This window comes from Macaca thibetana, chromosome 6 (genome assembly GCF_024542745.1).
Source record: "Macaca thibetana thibetana isolate TM-01 chromosome 6, ASM2454274v1, whole genome shotgun sequence".
NCBI lineage: Eukaryota > Metazoa > Chordata > Mammalia > Primates > Cercopithecidae > Macaca > Macaca thibetana.
In genome coordinates this window covers 174,619,243-174,639,244 of record NC_065583.1, presented here as the reverse complement: position 1 = coordinate 174,639,244, position 20,002 = coordinate 174,619,243, and the positions used below count along the sequence as shown (strand labels likewise).

At 49.9% G+C, this 20,002-nt stretch overlaps 1 protein-coding gene across 6 annotated transcripts in view; it reads right to left on the bottom strand.

Annotated features, from left to right (window-relative positions):
* Positions 1-20,002, bottom strand: part of MRPL36 (mitochondrial ribosomal protein L36) — a 1,017,194-nt gene that overhangs the window by 333,319 nt on the left and 663,873 nt on the right. Inside the window, exon 1 of one of the 6 annotated variants that reach the window (XM_050795342.1) lies at positions 14,080-14,083. The exons of the other annotated variants lie outside the window; for them this stretch is intronic. The gene's annotated coding sequence lies outside the window, so the exon portion shown is untranslated. Of the gene's footprint in view, positions 1-14,079; positions 14,084-20,002 lie in introns of those variants that run through there. 6 annotated transcript variants of the gene reach the window in all.

Sequence of the window (20,002 nt, the reverse complement as noted above, 5' to 3'; positions counted from 1 at the left end):
AACAGAAATGAACCTTCTGCCTTAAATGAGCAAACTGAAACATTTGCATCTAACTTTGCCATTTATTTGTGGAAGTGAACCGTGACAGGTAGCTGGAATCCTCCGCAGGCCTCCCCGGAGTTACCGCGATCCACCACGAGCGCAGGGCCTGCGGAGTCAAGGTTCCTCGGCCTGCCTCGGACGCACGCTAGGCGTGGGAATACGTGTTTGCCGTGTATCCGTATGATTCACTGAGTCATCTGCATACTTGAACGCGGAGAGTATGTTCTAGACTTGGCTTTTTCTGGAACTCTGTGAAGCACAGAGAACCCAGGAAAGAACCCAAATGAACGCAGCCATCCCCAAGCTGGGGAACATGATTTCCCCGGGAACCACATAACAGGTTAACCAAACGGGGTGGCTTAAAACAACAGAATTTTTTTGTGTGTCACAGTTCTAGGGGTCAGAAGTTTAAAACCAGGGTGTCGCAGGGACGCACTCCTTCCAGTGGCTCCAGGGCAGGATCCTCGCTGCCCCGGGCGGCTTCTGTGACTCCGGGGCTCCCTCGGCTGTGGCCACATAGCTCTGATCTCTGCCTCACCTCCACGTGGCCTCCTTCTCTGAGTGGACCTGACCCAAACTTCCTCTACCTTTTCCCTTTATGGAGATGTGCAATTGTCCTTAGGGTTCATCTGGGGGAAACCAGAATAAGCTCCCTTCTGGAGAGCTTTAATTTAATTTCATCTCTTGCCACCTAAGGAGATACCTGTATTCACTCTTTTGCTATGTAGGAACTGTTCACAGGCTCCAGCAATGTGCCTTTGGCGTTTTCTCAGCCTGCCCCAGGGGGTGTTTCTGTTTGGGGGCCGGACAGCGACGCCCTGGAGGCCCTCACTGGTGGATGTGCTCATGAGGGTGAGTTTTTCCCCGGGGACTTACCTGAAATTGAACTTGCTGGGCCAAGGGTCTGTGCTCTGACTTCACAGCCTCTTCCTGGGCTGCACCCTCAGCCACGGGCGTCAAATCTCCTGTTTCCCGCATTCTCACCCACATGGGGCTGCTGTTGTCAGGGTTCACAAGGCGGTTCCTCTGCGAAAGCCCGCTCCCCTCTGCCTGGGAGGACGTGGGCTGTGTCCCTGTTTGGGCGAGCTAATTCGCACTTTCCTTCCTGGTTTGTACAGAGTTCTTTACATGTTCTGGATGTTAATCAGTTTTTGTGTTGTATTGATACAAACAACTTCTCCCAGGATATCACTTACTTAACATTTGTTCACAGGTATTTTTTCTCTTAGAGAAGTTTAAAAATCTAAAGAAGTCAATTTTATTCATCTTTCCCTTCACTGCGCCTGGATTTGCATGTGGAGGAATCCTGCCTTATCACCGAACTTCATCTTACATTTTGTTTTGTTTTGTTTTGTTTTTTTACACATTTGCCTTATAGTCTATATGGAATATGTTTTTGGGTGTAGTGTGTGGTAAAGATCTAATTGTATCTTATTTTTCCACAGGAAAGACCTTTATACATAGACCTATCTTTTCCTCACTGATGTATAATATTTTCTCTATTATTTAGTAAGGTTTTTCATTTGATTGTTTCATTGTTATATTTTCTTCAATGCACCAATATTGTAAGGGTTTAATGACTGTGTATTGAAAATGATAGTTGATTGATAGGGAAACCCTTTCACCATTTTCTTTTTAATCTCTTTGGTTATTCTTATATCTCTCCTTTTATATTTGAATTTTAGAATCCGCTTGTTAAGTTTCTACTTAAAATCCTGTGTGCTTTGTTGTGTTTTGAATTGCATTAAACTGAGAGTCAGATTTATAGAGTACTTACTAAGTCATGCTGAGTCCTCAATTCCGTCTCATGAATTATTATTATCTTTCTAAAGTTCTTCAAAAACATTGGTGTTTTGTCTGTATGTTTAACCTGGTTTTTCCATGCAGATGATTATGTCATGAATGTTTTTATCTCTTCCTCTCTAAGGCTTACCGACTGGCCCCAGCCCAGGCTCGTGGTGCAAGCTACTGACAGCTGCAGGCCGAAGGGCCAGAGACTGAGGTGATGCCCGAGTGCTACCTCCCTGCCTCTGCGGGTCCAGGCCTCACGAGGCTGCGTTCAGGTGTTGGCCGGGCTATGTTCCTTCCTGAAGCTGTAGGTCGTCTCCCAGTCATGCGGCTATCGGTAGAACTCAGCTCCTGTTGGTTGTGGGACTGAGGTCCCCATTTCTTGCTTGTGGTCAGTTGGGATCTTCTCTGAGCTCCTGGAAGCCCCAAAGCTCCCTAATATGTGACCCCTCCAAGGCCTTCAAGGCGGGCAGGAGAAGCTCTCACTCTACTCCGCTAAGAGGATCTCCCACAGTGAGACACAGCCGAGGCTGTGACTTCCCATCACCTTTGCCGGGCTTCCCTGGCCCCACCCTCACATGAGTGAAGGGATTGCACAAAGGCATGACTCCTTGAGGTCATCTTAGCATTCTGCCGACCGCAATGACTCACGTTGCTCCTGAGGTTAAATGTGTCTCTCACCATCACGCCCACATCAGACGCTTTGCTGTGGATGCACAGGAGTGAGGGCTGCTCGCCAGCAAGGGTTTCCCTTGTGCCTCCCCTCAGCCCCTCTGCATTCAGACGTGGCTGGCAAAGCTCATGGCTGCAGGTGCCTGGCCAGATGGCCAAGACGATGTGGACATGGAGGAAGGGGGACAAGGACAAGGAGGAACAGGACCCATCTGCATAGCCCGACACTCGTCTGCCACTGATGGCAATGCCTGAGGCGGGCTTCACTCCTGCCTCTAAGCCTTGCCCAGAACTTTCCACAAATCCCGAAAGTCTCCACGAGGCTGCTGGGGGGTCATGATCAAGCTGTCAACACCCAGGGTCTCTGCAGGTTGAGCCATTCTGATGTCCTGTGGCTTTGCTGCCTGCAGGGCAGTCATGGCTCCTTGCCCCTGGGGTTCAGTGCCCTCAGCACCCTGTGGACACAGGGAGTCCATGGGTGGACACCCTTCCTGCCTCCTCACTGGAGCGTGGCTGTGCCTCTCCTGCGGGTGCATTATCAAGGACATGCAGAATCAGGGTTCCTCACTGGGGTGGCGAGCCTGGCTCACATATGTATTATTCCACGTTCCGATCTCACCAAGCCTCTGGATGGCTTCCTCTGTGGTACACAGAGGAGGTCTTGAATGTCAACATTTGTCACAGGTGTTTGAACCAGAGCAACTCCATCTTGAATAGGGGCTGGCTAAAATGATGCTGAAGCCCACAGGGCTGCGTTCCCAGGAAGTTAGTCACTCTCAGTCACAGGATGAGACAGGAAGTTAGTCACTCTTAGTCACAGGATGAGACAGGAGGTTGGCACAAGAGACAGGTCACAAGGACCTTGCTTGCTGATAAGACAGCATGTGGTAAAGAAGCTGGCCAAAGACCACTAAAACCAAGATGGTGAGGAGAGTGATCTCTGGTCATCCTCACTGCTCATTATATGCTAATTAGAATGCATCAGCTGCTAACAGACACTCCCACCAGCCCCATGACAGTTTACGAATGCCATGGCAACTCAAGAAGTTACCCCATATGGTCTAAAAAGGGGAGGAAACTCAGTTCTGGGAACTGCCCACCTCTTTCCTGGAAAACTCATGAATAATCCACCCCTTGTTTAGCATATCATCAAGAAATAACTATAAGTATAATCAGATGAGCAGCCTACATTGCTGTTCTGCCTATGGAGTAGCCATTCTTTTATTCCTTTACTTTCTTAATAAACGTGCTTTCACTGAACTCTATGGATTTGCCCCGAATTCTTTCTTGAACAAGGTTCAAGAACCTTCTCTTTGGGTCTGGATTGGGACTTGTTTCTGGAGGAACATTCACTGTAGATGGCCTTTGGGTACAAGTTATGGTTAACCAGCTAAGCACACTGCTAGAGCCACGCTGGAATGGCACCATGATTAGCACCATGAATTCAGAATTCTGCTTGGAGCCCTTACATCCATTCACCTGCCCGTTCTTGTGTGGTATTCTTCCCACCCAGGTACAACGTGCCCAAGGCCCCCTTCCAGGCGTCTTATGTAGGTCTCTGTCAATATAAGCTGGGGAAGCCCTGCAAGGCCTTGGTGCTTGCAGCTTGTGCTGTGGGCCACACTTTGTGCTTCTCCCTCCTGCCTGCAGCTCCGAATCCTCTTCCCGTCAACTGCGAGTGCCCTGGGCCTGTTCGTGTGTGCATCCAGTTACAGATGCAGGAAGGATGGGAGGGGGCGGGCATGGGTCTGGAGGAGCACCAGCCTCCTCTGCAAGTCGAGATCACAGGAGAGGTCATGGCAGAGGAGGGGTGGTTAATTTGGAGTGTGAACCTGACTGAGCTAGGCCATGTCCCAGGGCTGGTGAAGCATTGTTTCTGGGTGTGTCTGCAAGGGCTTTTTTGGAAGATATCAGCATCTGAACCAGTGCACTGGGTACAGAAGATCTGCCATCAGCAATGAGGGTGGTGTCAACCAATCTGCCGAGGGCCTGAAAAGAACAAAAGAGACCAGCACCTTCTGCCCTTGACACTGGAGCTCCTGGCTACTGGGACTTTGGACTCTGCGACCTGCGCTGGCAGCCTCCCTGGGTGCTCAGGCCTTTGGCCTCAGGCTGTGAGTTTACACTGTCAGCTTCTCTGGTTTCAGGACTTCAGACTCAACCTGAATTACACCACCGAGTGGAGATTCCTGGTTCCTCAGCCTGCAGACAGCACATCAGGGGGCTTCTCGGTCTCCATAACATTTCCGTAAGAGATCACCTCATATATAGCTATGCATTCTCTATTGGTTCTGTTTCTCTTGAGAGCTCTAATGCCAGGTTCTTGCAGCAAGGGGAGATGAACCCTGCGGACGGGAAGAAGGGATCCAGCTAGTGTCAGAGGGGTTTGGGTAGAGTTTGAGGAACTGAGAATCACGGCCCCATTGGATCCTGCCTACATGTTCCCATGCCAAGTCGTCGAGTTTGGATTCTTGAGTTATGAGTCAGACATTTATTTCAGTCCGCCCCTCCTGGTTTCGTACCTGGAACTGGAACGGGATATGTAAAGCCATGGTCTCATTTTGCTCCTCCAGGTTCTCTAGCTCATGTGGAAGCATCCAGGTTTCCCCACAGTTCTCATATTCCATGCCCACAAAATGCTCTCCGACAGAGCACAGTGGACCCACAGCAGAGTACAGAGGTGGCCCTGGGCACTGTGGGTCAGGGCAGCCACCAGGAACGCAAGCTGGATGCCCCTGGAGAACGACGGGGAGCGGCATCATCCGAATTGTGATTTTTAAAAATCAACTCCCTTGGTATTGCTGCTGAATGGCAAGACACTTTTCTTGATAAATCTGTGACAACCAATTTAAAAAATAGACCGTAAGAAGAGTTTGCTATCAGGTTCTCGAAAACTCGTTCACTTCCAAATTTACCTTTTTCTTTTGGGTCTTCCTCCATTTTACCTCGAGCCTGTCGTGGCAACTCAACCCCACAAAAGTTCTGACATTAACAAAAGACTTGCAAATATCCCGCCTTTCTCCAGAAAGGAAGCCCATGACTCTTGTAATAAATGGTGAAGGTAACGTGAAGGGTAATTTCCAGGTAAAAACTACTCCCCCCAGAGTGTTTCACCAAGGGAGTCTATCTGATTACTCTCCACCTGGTTCTTCGTGAGCTTTTCTAGTACACAGCCCTTGTCTTTCTTGGCTGTGAGCAGCAGGACTTAGGCAGCTAACGTTGCCATCCTTCTAATTATTCCAGGGGTGCTGTAGCTTGGAGCAGTGGGCGTGGGCGACCCCTGAACTCCGCGAAAACCTTGAAAGGTGACTCTCAGATCTTAAAGTGAGCTTTTCGATGAATAAAACCCCGATCAAGCCTTAGTGGGGTTGCACATGACGGGCGTGTGCTGCTGTGAAGGCGGTTTCCTTCTGGAATCTCTGCTTGATGCTGGGTGAGGGCTTCTTCTCCTCCACAGGCTCTGAGTCCATCACCCCCCTCCGTTTGAACTTGGTCAATAAAGTTATCATGTAATTATCATCAACTGGTCTTTAATTATTAATTGTCACCTCTGGGGCTGTCTGAGGACCAAGCCTTGTATTTCATCTGAAAGTGGAACCCAGGCTTGACAGATAGGAGGGAGCGTGGAAGAAATAATCAGTGCCACCATGAATAATTGAGCTTTAATAATTTTTGCTGCATTTAGAAATCGTTTCCCACACTTGTTACATGACCAACTGCCTGGAGCTGAAAAGTTGATCAGATTCATCTCGTACTTGGTGAAACTCCAAAGCCTGAATGAAATCAAGGTGCAGATTTTCTGGAAGGAAGCTCATGGTGAGCAGTGTCTGGGGACCCCATCCTGCCGTGGTATTGTCGGACGCAGGGCACCCACAGGGAGGGAGCTCTTCTCAGCACGGAGAGCAAGCTGGAGACAGAACTGCTTCTTTTTGAATGACTCTATTATTATTCACTTTGACTATAAAGATAGTTTATTTACTGTGAACAAATTCAAACAGTACAAAAAGATGCACTAAGAAGAGTAACGACTCCCTTCTCTCCTGTTGTGACCACCTACAGAAACAGAATGGAATCTACCCGGAGCCCTGCTTGGAGGTTGGATGGATCACGCGACACAGCTAGGAGGGCGTGGGGAGGTTTGTCACCCACATGAAGAGCCTTTGCGAGGAAAGCAGAGCAGAACCCCAAGCTGTTCCGGAAACAGCCCGAGAGGGCCATGGAAGCAGAGTGGTGTGGGGTTTTCTTAGTAGCCGAGGGGCTCGGGCGAAGGTTCACACATACGGGCAGGGTCTCACTCGGTTTGCATCTCCCACTGGTGCTCAAGAAGGGAGCAGCCTGGCTTTCTTGTCAGCCTGACAGACGTGGGGTAGAAGAAGAAGAGGGGTGAGGCCTAAATGCTGTCAGCAAACAGCAAAACTGAGAGTCAGGCTTGACCATATCTCTTTAGTTCTCTCACTCCAGAGGGACTGTCATTTCCTGAGCGTAGACGTTTACTGTGTATACGTAAAAGTATACTTGCATGCAATGTGTATGTCTGTTTATCCATCCACCTATCCATTCGTCTGTTCGTCTGTCAGTCCACCTCCCCCAACCATTCATCCATCATCCACCCACCCACCCATTCATCCATCCACTCACCCACCCGTTCATCCATCCACTAACCCACCCATTCATCCATCCACTCACCCACCCGTTCATCCATCCACTAACCCACCCATTCATCCATCCACTCACCCACCCATTCATCCATCCACTAACCCACCCATTCATCCATCCACTAACCCACCCATTCATCCATCCACTCACCCACCCGTTCATCCATCCACTAACCCACCCATTCATCCATCCACTCACCCACCCATTCATCCATCCACTCACCCACTCGTTCATCCATCCACTCACCTACCCGTTCATCCATCCACTCACCCACCCATTCATCCATCCACTAACCCACCCATTCATCCATCCACTCACCCACCCGTTCATCCATCCACTAACCCACCCATTCATCCATCCACTCACCCACCCGTTCATCCATCCACTCACCCACCCGTTCATCCATCCACTCACCCACCCGTTCATCCATCCACTAACCCACCCGTTCATCCATCCACTCACCCACCCGTTCATCCATCCACTAACCCACCCATTCATCCATCCACTCACCTACCCATTCATCTATCCACTCACCCACTCGTTCATCCATCCACTCACCTACCCATTCATCCATCCACTCACCTACCCATTCATCCATCCACTCACCCACCCATTCATCCATCCACTAACCCACCCGTTCATCCATCCACTAACCCACCCGTTCATCCATCCACTCACCCACCCGTTCATCCATCCACTAACCCACCCGTTCATCCATCCACTCACCCACCCGTTCATCCATCCACTAACCCACCCGTTCATCCATCCACTCACCCACCCGTTCATCCATCCACTAACCCACCCGTTCATCCATCCACTCACCCACCCGTTCATCCATCCACTAACCCACCCGTTCATCCATCCACTCACCCACCCGTTCATCCATCCACTAACCCACCCGTTCATCCATCCACTCACCTACCCATTCATCTATCCACTCACCCACCCATTCATCCATCCACTCACCTACCCATTCATCTATCCACTCACCCACTTGTTCATCCATCCACTAACCCACCCATTCATCCATCCACTCACCCACCCATTCATCCATCCACTCACCCACCCGTTCATCCATCCACTAACCCACCCGTTCATCCACCCACTAACCCACCCATTCATCCATCCACTCACCCACCCATTCATCTATCCACTCACCCACCCATTCATCCATCCACTTACCTACCCATTCATCCATTTGCCTGCCCACCAACTCACCCGCCTATTCATCCATTGACCTACCCACCCATCCACCCATTCATCCATTCACCCACCCACCCATTCACCCATCCATGTATCCATCCATCCACCACCCACCCATTTACCCACTCACTAATCCATTCATCTGTCCATTTGGTAGTTCACCCACCCACCAGTCCACTCACCCACCCATTCATTCATCTGTCTGTTGGGCAGTCCACCCACCACTCACCCATCCATCCACCCACCCATTCATCCATCCACCCACCCACCCATTCATCCATCCACCCACCCACCCATTCATCCATCCACCCACCCACCCATTCATCCATCTACCCACACATCCACCTATCCACCCACCCATCCACCCTCCAATCCATCTATCCATTCATCCATTCACCCACCCATCCATCGACCCACCCACCCATGCACTCATCCACCCACCCATCCATCCACCCATTTATCCACCCACCCACCCACCCACCTGTCCATCCATTCAGCCATCCATCCTCTAATCCATCATATACCTGCCATCCATCCATCCATCCACCCATCCATCCATCCATCCATCCATCCATCCATCCATCCATCCGTCCACCCATCCATCCACCATCCAATCCATTTATCCACCCATCCAACCACCTGTCCATTCACCTGTCCATTCACCCACTCATCCACCCACCCACCCATCCACCCTCTGATTCATCCACTGATCCACCCATCTGTCCATCCACCCATCTATTCATCCATCCATCATCTATCTATCTTTTTAATGCAGAAAAGGCCCACATTACACATACTGTTTTGAATTTGTTTTTTCACTTAATGAATCTTGGAGGGACATTTGTCTACAGCTCACCTATTTCTGAAGGCTGCATGGTACTCCATGGCCCACTAATGGTGGCCATTAGGGGTGACTCCATTTTCTCCCATCACAAATCATCCCTATATTCCTGTACCCATGCAGGTATGCTGATGGGACATAGTCTTGAAAATGTGATTGTCAGGACACAGGCTATGCACCTTGTAATCTTTGAAAGACATTGTCAGGTGGACTTCCAAAACTTTGCTCTAGAATACTTCTTAGGCAACAGGTTATCGGAGTCTGTGTTCCATTACCTGAGTCAGTCGGGGTGGGGGAGGAGCATAACAAAACAATCTGCCAATTTGAGATATAAGAAACCCTGGTAGCATTAGTTTACATCATTTCAAATATTTAATAGCCATTTTTACTTCTCACTACTCTGAATTTTCAGTTATTCTCAAGTAAGTTCTGCTTTTCTTAGTAATCTGTAAGCAATCCTTTAATAAAGTATGTTGCTAATATGTTTTTCAGTTAGTCATTTGACTTTGTAAAATGTTTTTCTCTAAACATTTTTTTTCATTATTATGAAGTCAAAATGAAGAGTTTCACGTTTGCTGGCTGCTAGTTCTGTTATATTCAGAAAGACTATCTCAAAGAAAAGATTAGTTTTTTTTATCATCTATGATTTTATTCTTGGAGTTTTAAATACTTATACTTAAATTGATGCTCCAGCAGGAATTTCTTTTGTTGTAAGGCAAGAGACCGGCATCCCTGCTTTATCTAATTAACTAGTGGATTGTCTCAATATCCTTTAGAAGCTATGAATCTTTTACTTGGTGATCTGAAATATTATTTTTATTACGTGAATCATTCTGAATTGTTTCATTTCTGGATTATATGTTTTATGTTGTTCTATGTGATGATTTCTCTCCTGTTTTGCATAGTTTTATTGATTGTGCTTTATCATATATTTCAATGTTCAACAAGGCAGCTCCTCTGAATTACTCTTTATTTAAAGCTTTTCTGACTGTTTAAAAATGTTTATGTTTCTAGAAGATCTTTAGAGTCCTGTGTACTATGTCATGCTATTCAAGTTGTTTTCCTACCAGCAAATGCCAAGGATTCTAATTGTTATTTTAATTGGAAATGTATAAAAAATACAGATCATATCTTTTTAAGCTGGATCTTTTTAGCTAAGAACAAGAGTTGTTGTCATTTATTCAAATATTCTCTTATATCTTTACATAATGCTTTAATTTGATTGTCCTGTATTTTCTTACGCTTTTTTTAGAGATATTTTATCTCTTTTTCATGAACTGAATTGCTTCTTCCTTTGTATTTCCAAATGCTTACTCTTTTGACATAGGACAATTATTGATTTTGTATTTTAAATGACATCAGCCATTCAAAGAACTTAGTTTGCTTTTGCATTTTTGGTACAAGATGTTTTCTTGGTCTAGGACTCTACAACCCACATGAGCGGTGATTCTCTCATCCCTCGGGACTTGCCACGTTCTTGCTCTGTATCCAGGACAGGCATTCGGCCATTCTCAGACTGTGTCCTCATCTCTAACATAGGAATGACCTCCACTTAAAGCGTGACTTGAGGGGTTCGAGGGCACAAAGGCTGAGTGCAGTGGCGAGATGGTGCTCGGGAAGGGCGAGGCCTTGCTTGGGTGCGGGGTGGGGCTCTGTCCACATGGGAGGGGTTCTGAGGAGAACAGGGGTGTCTACGTGGGAGGAGTTCCGAGGGGACAAAGGCTGAGTGCAGTGGTGAGATGGTGTCCGGAAGTGTGGGTCCTTGCCTGGGAGCTGGGTGTCTGCCTGGCTGGACCACTGCATCTTCTCCATCTAGTATTTGCTGCTTTCTGGGAAGGGATTTGGGCCATGCCCCCAGCAGCTTAGGAAGGGCAGGAGCACGGAGAGGCAATGAAGGTGGAATCTGTCGACTTTGTTTTGCTGAATCACCACAAGTAAAGACTATTTTCCTGATGAATTAACAATTGAATAGGCTTAAGTGCCCACTATTTTTGTGAAGATGTACAGCAGCATGAGTGCGTCTTTCTGTTTTCTTTTTCCAACTTACAAATAGAGATGCTGCTACTCCCATTCTGCCCCTAATTAAATGTGCCTAGAAAACTTATTTTATAATTTCATAATTCATACTTTGTTTACAATGGCTTCTCCTTGGTCTATAGTTTTTTCATGAAAGTATGCTAAATAGTATTATAATACCATAAAAAAACACTAAATGCCAGTAAAGATGAGAATGTAAGAGTACATGTTGGATGCGCACTCCGAGGGTGGTTGATGTGAATGGTGAGAGCTCCTGTGAGGGGCTTGTTTCTCCTGAACATGTGCCCACGTGTGTATGCACATGTGTGAGTGTACATGTGCCTGCGTGTGTATGCACGTGTGTGTGTGACCACGTGTATGTGCATGTGCCCGCATGTGTATGCACATGTGTGTGCATGTGCCCGCATCTGTATGCATGTGTGTGTGCATGTGCCGATGTGTGCATGCACGTGTGTGTGTGCATGTGTCCACATGTGTATGCACGTGTGTGTGCATGTGCCCGGGTGTGTGTGCACGTGTGCGAGTGTACATGTGCCCGCATGTGTATGCACGTGTGTGTGCATGTGCCCGCGTGTGTATGCACATGTGCGAGTGTACATGTGCCCGCGTGTGTATGCATGTGTATGAGTGTGCCAGTGCCCGCGTGTGTATGTACGTGTGTGAGTGTGCGTGTGCCTGCATGTGTATGCACGTGTGTGCGTGTGCCCGTGTGTGTATGCACGTGTGTGAGTGCGCATGTGCCCACGTGTGCGACACCAGCTGAGATCTGGAGCTGGAGGAGCCTGGTCTGAGAGCAGAGTCAGTGGGCTCAGAGCTGAGCGTGCACTGGAAGCCCCTAGAAGCTGAGCCCGGGTCCTGGACCCCAGCCCAGGGCCTCTGAGTCAGAAGGGCCTGAGTCTGGCCCTGGAAAGTGCATTTCAACAAGTTTCCAAGAGACTGCAGCTTCTGGCTGGGGCCCCACTTAGCAGATCACAGCTCCATGTTTAGTGTGTATTTCTCATCTGTAAAATTGGAGATCCCCACTCCCTACTTTGAACACGATGTGCCCAGCCCCCTCACCTGTTCCTGTTGGATCCAGGAACACCGTGAGCCTGTGAGTACATGGACCAAGGTGGGGAGTCACATGGGGAGAAGTACCTCCTCCTCGCTCTGCACACATATGCAAACACTGGTGCTCACACATCTGCTCACACACCTGCTCACACCCACTCACACTTGCACACCCACATCCACTCACACTAACACCTGCTACATTCACATCCACTCACATCCACACCCACTCACACACCCGTTCACATCCACATTCTGACACATACCCACTTACACCTGCTCACACACCCACTCACATCCACACTTGCTGACACTCACACCCACTCCCACTCCCACACCCACTCCCACCCACACTCACACCCCTCACACCCACATCCACTCCCACTCACATCCACTCACACACCCACTCACATCCACACCCACTCACACACCCATTCACATCCACACTCTGACACATACCCACTTACACTTGTTCACACTTACACATCCACGCTTGCTGACACGCCCACTCCCACTCCCACACCCACTCCCACCCACACTCACATCTCTCACACCCACATCCACTCACACTAACACCCACTCACATTCACACCCATTAACATCCACACTCACACCTAACCACACTCTCACACATACCCACTCACATCCACACCCACTCACACACCTGTTCACATTCACACTCACTCCAACTCACACCTGCTCACACCTGCTCACACACACCTGCTTACACCCAACCACACTCTCACACATATCCACTCACATCCACACCCACTCACACACCTGTTCACATCCACACTCGCTCCAACTCACACCCACTCATACCTGCTCACACACCTGCTCACACCCAATCACACACTGACTCACACACACCCATTTACACTCACACCCACACACCCACTCACACTCATAGCTGCTCACACTAACACCCACTCACACCTGCTTACACTCACACCCACTCACATCCACAGTCACACACCCACTCACACACACACCTTCTCAGTGTATATGATATGCACACTCACACTCACACGTGTGCACACACACGTATCTTTGGCAGAAGCCGGAAGGACACAAAGACCACTTGGACTTGGGGCAGGAGGAGAGAAATCAAGCTGCCAAAGAGGATGTGGCCAACAGGGCCACGGTGCTCTAAATAACCTCACATGACCCAACATTGAGACTGTTGTCTATGCAGCCAGCTAAGGGGCTCTGGGTTATGTGGGATCAGGCAGAGGGGACGTGCCCAGAGCATGAATCTGCCAGGCTGGGACACAGCAGCCGCCTCAAGCTCCCCAGGTCCTTGGGGAGAAACCGCCTTTTGCAGGGAGCTGCAGGCCTGAGGGGTGCCGGCGTGGAGGCCAAGGCCGGCTCATCATCTGATGGGCTGGATTTGCCCTGCTAGGAGGCTGCAGAGGCTGGCCCACAGGGAAGGAGGAACACAGCCCCTGACAGCTGCGGGCAGCCGCCGGACATCACTGGATGACAGACACGGGAAAAGGGGAAGCTGAACCGGCTTAACGGCTCTCACGACACGGGTGCCCGCTGCGGCACTCAGCGCTCCACCTGCATCCAGCCCCTGCTCCTCCAGGAGCACTCCTCAGAGACAGTTAACCTGCCCCCTCGGGGGAGAAAGGTGAGGTTGCAGAGGCTGAGTGGCTTTGCCCGAGAACACTGATTCCGCTCACACGTGCTGGGAACTGCTGACTGTGGTGGGAGTGTAGGGGGCAGTGGAGAGGAGACCTCAGCAAGCAGCCCCTGAGGACAGGCTCGTCTTCAGCTCTCCACCCCTGCCCCGGCTCCCAGGGGCCTCTTTCCACACAGCAGTTGCTCAGTAAACATCATCCACATCCACTTCAGAGGTTTCTCTGGACCCTGACAGCCCTGGATGGAGACAGAGTAAAAGTGATCCAGCAAGTGTCTTTCCTGGGCTGTGTCAGACATGGGGGCAGTGACAGTCATCCTGCACAAGGTTGACCAGACTGTCCAGTCTGTGGACCTGGGGGAGGCAGGAGCTCCCTCTGTTGATATGAAGACAAAGCAGACTCTAGAAAGCCCGTCTCTGGAGAAGGCCTGTCTGCAATCTATGTGGGTGTGCATATGTGGAAAGAACTCATTCCAACAGCACACGGACCCTCAGGTGGCCCCATGGCCCAGCCTCCAGGATCCCTCTCCTCCTCGAGCATGAGTCACTTGCCTCCAGTCAGAAGGGGCGGCCCCAGGGATAGGATGTCTGTCTTGTGATTGTGTTTCGTTACAAATACTTGGTCTCAGCACCTGGAGTCTCCCATGGGCCCCTCGAAGTGGGCAGCTGTGTCAGGTGGTCTTGCATGACAAGGAGCTGCAGGCGGCTATGGGACCCAAGGACTGCCCCAGCTGGTTCTGCCCCACTCGGGCCTCCAGATGGGAACTCAGCCTGGCTGATGCTTTGCCTGCAGCCTGGTGTGACCCAGGGCAGAGGACCCACAAGGCAAAGGACCTACGAGACCACAGGAGAATAAACACAGGTTGTTTTAAGTTGCCAGATTGTGATAATTTGTTATGTAGCCAAAGAATAAACATAAAAATGAATGCAATCGTGGATGCCTCGCATTCACAATTAGATATTTCTTTAATGAGCAAAAAGGGAATGTGTATTATTTGCCAAGGATAAATGACAGCGACATAGTCAGCATTTCATGTTTTCATGTTTTTGAATCATTTAGAGTCTCAAGTGAATGAACTTTATCCAATGCTATCCTGAGAGCCGCTTGCAGTGGAGAGGGGATTCCTGCAGATGGGGAGGGTGTGGGAAGGTGAAGACTCCCAGGGGCTGTGTGTGCTGCCTCCACTGGGGCCAGGCAGACATTGAAGGGATTGGCCCATGTGATCTTGGCACGCACAGTCTACGCCTCCTTCCAGGAGAAAAGGAGGAGGATTAATTTAATTATTTAATGACTGCGTTCATTAAAAGGCTGCCAGGCGTACTTTAAAACTAGGACGTTCAGAGCATGTCCTTGTTGGCTGAAGGAGCGTGTGTGAGCGTGATGGCTGCTGCTGGGCTCTATGCTGGGAGAAGCTGGGCAACGTTGATGTCTCCCTTCGAAAAATGACCGTGAAAACTGCTCCACACAAGATTTGCTCAGGGAAAAGGTGCTACTTTTAAATCCATGCACAAAAGGAAGAGGCTGCACAGACAGTGCTGCCCTGGGAAGGGAGGTGCCCAGGTGGGTGGGGCAAGAAAACCAAGTCCTGCCTGAGAGATTCAGAGAGGCCGTTGATTTACTTTGTAAAGATAATGTTCATAGACAGAAGTCCTGGTCCCTGTCCCTCCGAGGCCTCCCCGGCCGGCACAGTGTGGTGGACAAGGAGCAGGCAGGGCAGCCCCAGGACTCCATGCATCTTAGAGCAAATGAGTCAGCCACATTGGAGCCTGTCGGGGGTGACGAGCTTGTGAATATTCCTGGGCAGGGACAGCAATGGTTTTTCCAAGAGGATGAAGCAACAAAATTAATAAGTAATAAACCCGAACTATATTTCCTTTTAGCTGAAGAAGAGAGAGGGAAGGAGGTGCCATGTGTGAGGACAGCGCTTTTGTCGTCTCCAGTGGACCCCCAAACCCTGGCACTGCTGCCTCCCGGGACACAGAGAATTCTCAGAGACAGGAGGGTGGCCAAGCACATCCATGCTCAATCTGTTCTTTACGGATGTGCCCTGGCTCTTCCCCTTCATTCAAAGCAAAGAGAGATTGAAAGAATGTTCATGTCACACTGTGGATGGCTTCTCTGATGAAGGGACATCCCTGGCAGGATCCGCTGCCACCCTGGCAGGGGGCTGGGTGTTCCCGCCTGGGCCTGTGGCTTGGGCTCTTCATGCAACACAGATGGGGTCACAAACTGGAACTAGGATTGGGGCGGGCCACGCCCAGACCCTCCACCTACTCCTTACAATTATGCTTTCATTAGCTTCTGAGTCCAAAGGTCCTACAAAAGGCCTTCCGCCCCTTCTCCCTGTCCTTCCTCACACCCACCCTGTTTCTCCCGAAGAGACTGAGGAGAACGGTCCCACTGGCTGTTCTGCTCATCGTCATGTGAACGGGAGGTCATCACACGTCACGATGTTGCTTCAAACACAATTTTCCATCTCTGCCCATCACTCTCCCGCTGGGGCAAGGGAAATGGGAGCTGTCGGCTCCACTTACCCTTACCTCCCACACTTTCTGCTGGACAGTAGACAATTTATGTTTTCTCTTTGCAGGGAATAATAATAAAAAAACCCCGACAACTCTGTTTGAAATATGTAAAAGCAACTTAGCAGGTAATGCAATATAAGAAGAAAAATAGCTCCTTGCTGAGTTCTTCCTATTTACCCACCACAGAAAATAAACTCAAAACGTGCACAATTTGAGCGTAGGCAGCCCTTGGTGGGCCAGTGCCGCCTAGGGAAGCCAAGGACCCAAGCCAGGACCCCAGCCCAGCTGGGGGCCTCGCCTTGCTCCTTTCTCCCCATCCCCCCTCAGTGAACAGCATCCCGCCCTCTGCCGCAGCCACTTGCACCGTGTGACTCTATCATATAACCATTTGTCTTGGGGTCTTGTCTGAAATAATTTGAACTGCCAAATCCTGAAATGAATAGGTTTTGTTAACACAAAAGGCTAAGGAACTGGTTGGAAATTTTAAAGAGCTCCGGCCCCCGAGTCTTGGGGGATCACATTGTCTGACTGGCGGGCACTCTGTCAGCAGCATTGCCTCGGTGGGTGCGGAATGATGGATGGGCCGCTGCCGAGGAGAGGAGGGCGCGGCCGGGCTGGGAATTGGCTAAGTACTCCCGGGCGCCTGACCTCATCGTGGCACAGCGAGTCGGCCTCCTTGATTTATAAACTGGGGTGGTGATTAATGATCTTTTAAGTGGACAAGGCAGGCCAAAGCCTCGCCACTCCGGCCACTCAGAAATGACGACCACTTGTAGCCGGGGAATAACAGCCTTGCAGGGCGGCATCCGGGCCACCTCCCAACAGCCACAGGATCCGCCCCGGTGCCCACCCATTTTCCACGAGGGTCCCACAGAGGCTGCTGGTGGACGTCTGCACGGCCATAGAGCAGGGGCATGTGTGGGGAGGCGACTCCTCCCTTACTAAGCCAGGGCGGCTTGGGGAATGCGGTTGGAACTAAGGACAGGGCCAAGGGCACCTCCCGCTCCTACTCAGCGCTCCTCCCCCCTGCAGGCTCTCCACAGCCATGCCAGGCTGGGTAACGGGCCAGAATTTGCTCTGTCTGCAGTCCTCTTGGCTGCCTGGAGGACGCTGGTCTGTGTCTAAGGAGCGTCTCGCTGAGTTCCCTGCACAGGATCTCCTGGCCACAGTGCTGGTGGGCCTCAGCTTCTTTCTCCTGCACTGGAAATGAAGATGCAAACCTGGGGCGTTGAAAGCCACAGCAGGGACTGGGCACACCCTCTGGGCCCAGGCTCATCCCCTCCAGGCCTTCCTCCCAGGGCTCTCTCCTCCCAGGGACACCCCGAGGAGACCAGAGAGAGAGACAGAGGCTGAGCTCCCTCGGTGAGTGGGAACCCAGGGGCAGCCATGCCTGGGGATGCTCTACCCGCCGGTTATAGCATTTGTCAAGGTAATGATTATAATTGGATCCGGCGTTGCTGTGACTCATAAATAAACGACGGGCACTGTGGCTGCAGGTGAGCAGGGAACAGATCAATAGCAGAAAACCAACCTCTGCTACGAAAAGAGCTTTCACGTCTCCCCAGAGGGAGACTCCAAAATCATTTCAATCTGCTCTGAACTCCAGGGAAAGCTTCAGTGTGTTGAAAGGAGGGAGAAGAGGGAGAGGAAGCTCAGACAGGCTTTCTAAGCTCAGCTCTAATGAACTGAGCCCTTGGCTCTGAGATACGGAGCATATTCCTCAAATGTTGTTTGCAAGGAAGGGAGGTGTGGCTAATGGATTATCCTGCAGCTCGGGGTATCTGTGCATAATTAGTATCACCTCCTTTTAAGCATGACTGAGGCTGCTGCCTTTTGCAAAATGCAAACATGAAACTTTATGAAGGAAGAGGTTTGGAGGTGGGTTAAAACTTCATCACAGAATTCTACACTCGGGAGACATACTGGCGGAGACCTCAGGGAAGACATTACATTTGTGAATATATTTGGGCACTGAGGATGAAGATGGAGCGCCATGGTGGGAGTGTCTGTCCCTACGTAGGATAAGCCTCCTTTCTCCCCAGCAGAGATGCATTTTCGTTTTCTGCTGCAGGTTTTAAAAGCCAAGAGAACAGACTGCACCTTCAGAATTGGGCTCAACTTTTGGCTCAAAAGGCCTGTGATCCTCTTACTTTACTTCAGTTACAAAGGATGTCACAGCAGCCACCCAGGTTCACGAAGGGCCAGTGGAGACTTTCCACAGCACTGGCCGTCTCTGATAATGGGGGTGTTTCTTCTTTGTCTTCAATGACAACATGAAACACCTTTTCTCTATATTTTCTGTGTCTTCTTCCAATTTTTCATTCAATGAGTGTGTTCATTGTATAAAGGAAAACTTGATTTTAATAGGGAATTTTATATTGTTCCTTTAGATGGAAGGAGAGGGATTAGAAGGCAAAAACAATATGTGGCTGTTTCCAAGGTAGCTTCAGTTTTCAAAAGAACTTGAGGTCTCACCTACCTACCTACCCAGCTGCTGCTAAAGCAAGCTCATGCCAAAGCCTTCATTCGCCTTCTCTCTGCTTCTGGAAATGATGGTAACAGGATGAAGTTTGGAGCCTAAACGACGTGGTCATGTTCTTCTTTGCCTCACCCTTCCTGTGTAAATTCAAGCAAGTCTTTCTGGGATACCAACAGAAATAACAGGCTGCAAGTGGTGGCTCACGCTTGCAATCCCAGCACTTTGGGAAGCCGAAGCCGGAGGACTGACTGAGCCCAGGAGCTTGAGACCAGCCTGGGTAACAGAGAGATCTTGTCTCTACAAAAATTAAAAAAAAAAAAAAAAAAGCTGACTGTGGTGCCAGTAGTCCCAACTACTGAGGAGGCTGAGGCAGGAGGATCACTCGAGCCCAGGTGGTTGAGACTGCGGTGAGCTGTGATTGCACCACTGCACTCCCGCCTGAGCAACTCTATCTCAAAACAACAAACAAAACACAACACAACACAACAACAACAACAAACAAACACACAAAATACAACACTTCCGGAGCTTCAGGAACACCCGACACTGTTCTAAGCCCTACTGGACGTAACACTTTATGAATCCTCATGGTAGCCCCATGAGAGAGGCACTGTTATGATTATTGCTGTAAGAATTGGTAAAGAGGCCGGGCGCGGTGGCTCAAGCCTGTAATCCCAGCACTTTGGGAGGCCGAGACGGGCGGATCACGAGGTCAGGAGATCGAGACCATCCTGGCTAACACGGTGAAACCCCGTCTCTACTAAAAATACAAAAAAAAAAAAATTAGCCGGGCAAGGTGGCGGGCGCCTGTACTCCCAGCTACTCGGGAGGCTGAGGCAGGAGAATGGCGTGAACCCGGGAGGCGGGGCTTGCAGTGAGCTGAGATCCGGCCACTGCACTCCAGCCTGGGCAACAGAGCTAGACTCCGTCTCAAAAAAAAAAAAAAAAAAAAAAAAAAAAAAAAAAAAAAAAAAAAGAATTGGTAAAGAGAACATGTGAAAGTGCCAAACACAGGGATGCCCGCCCAGCACAGCTGTCACCTCTCCCCTTTCCATCTGCCTGGGCA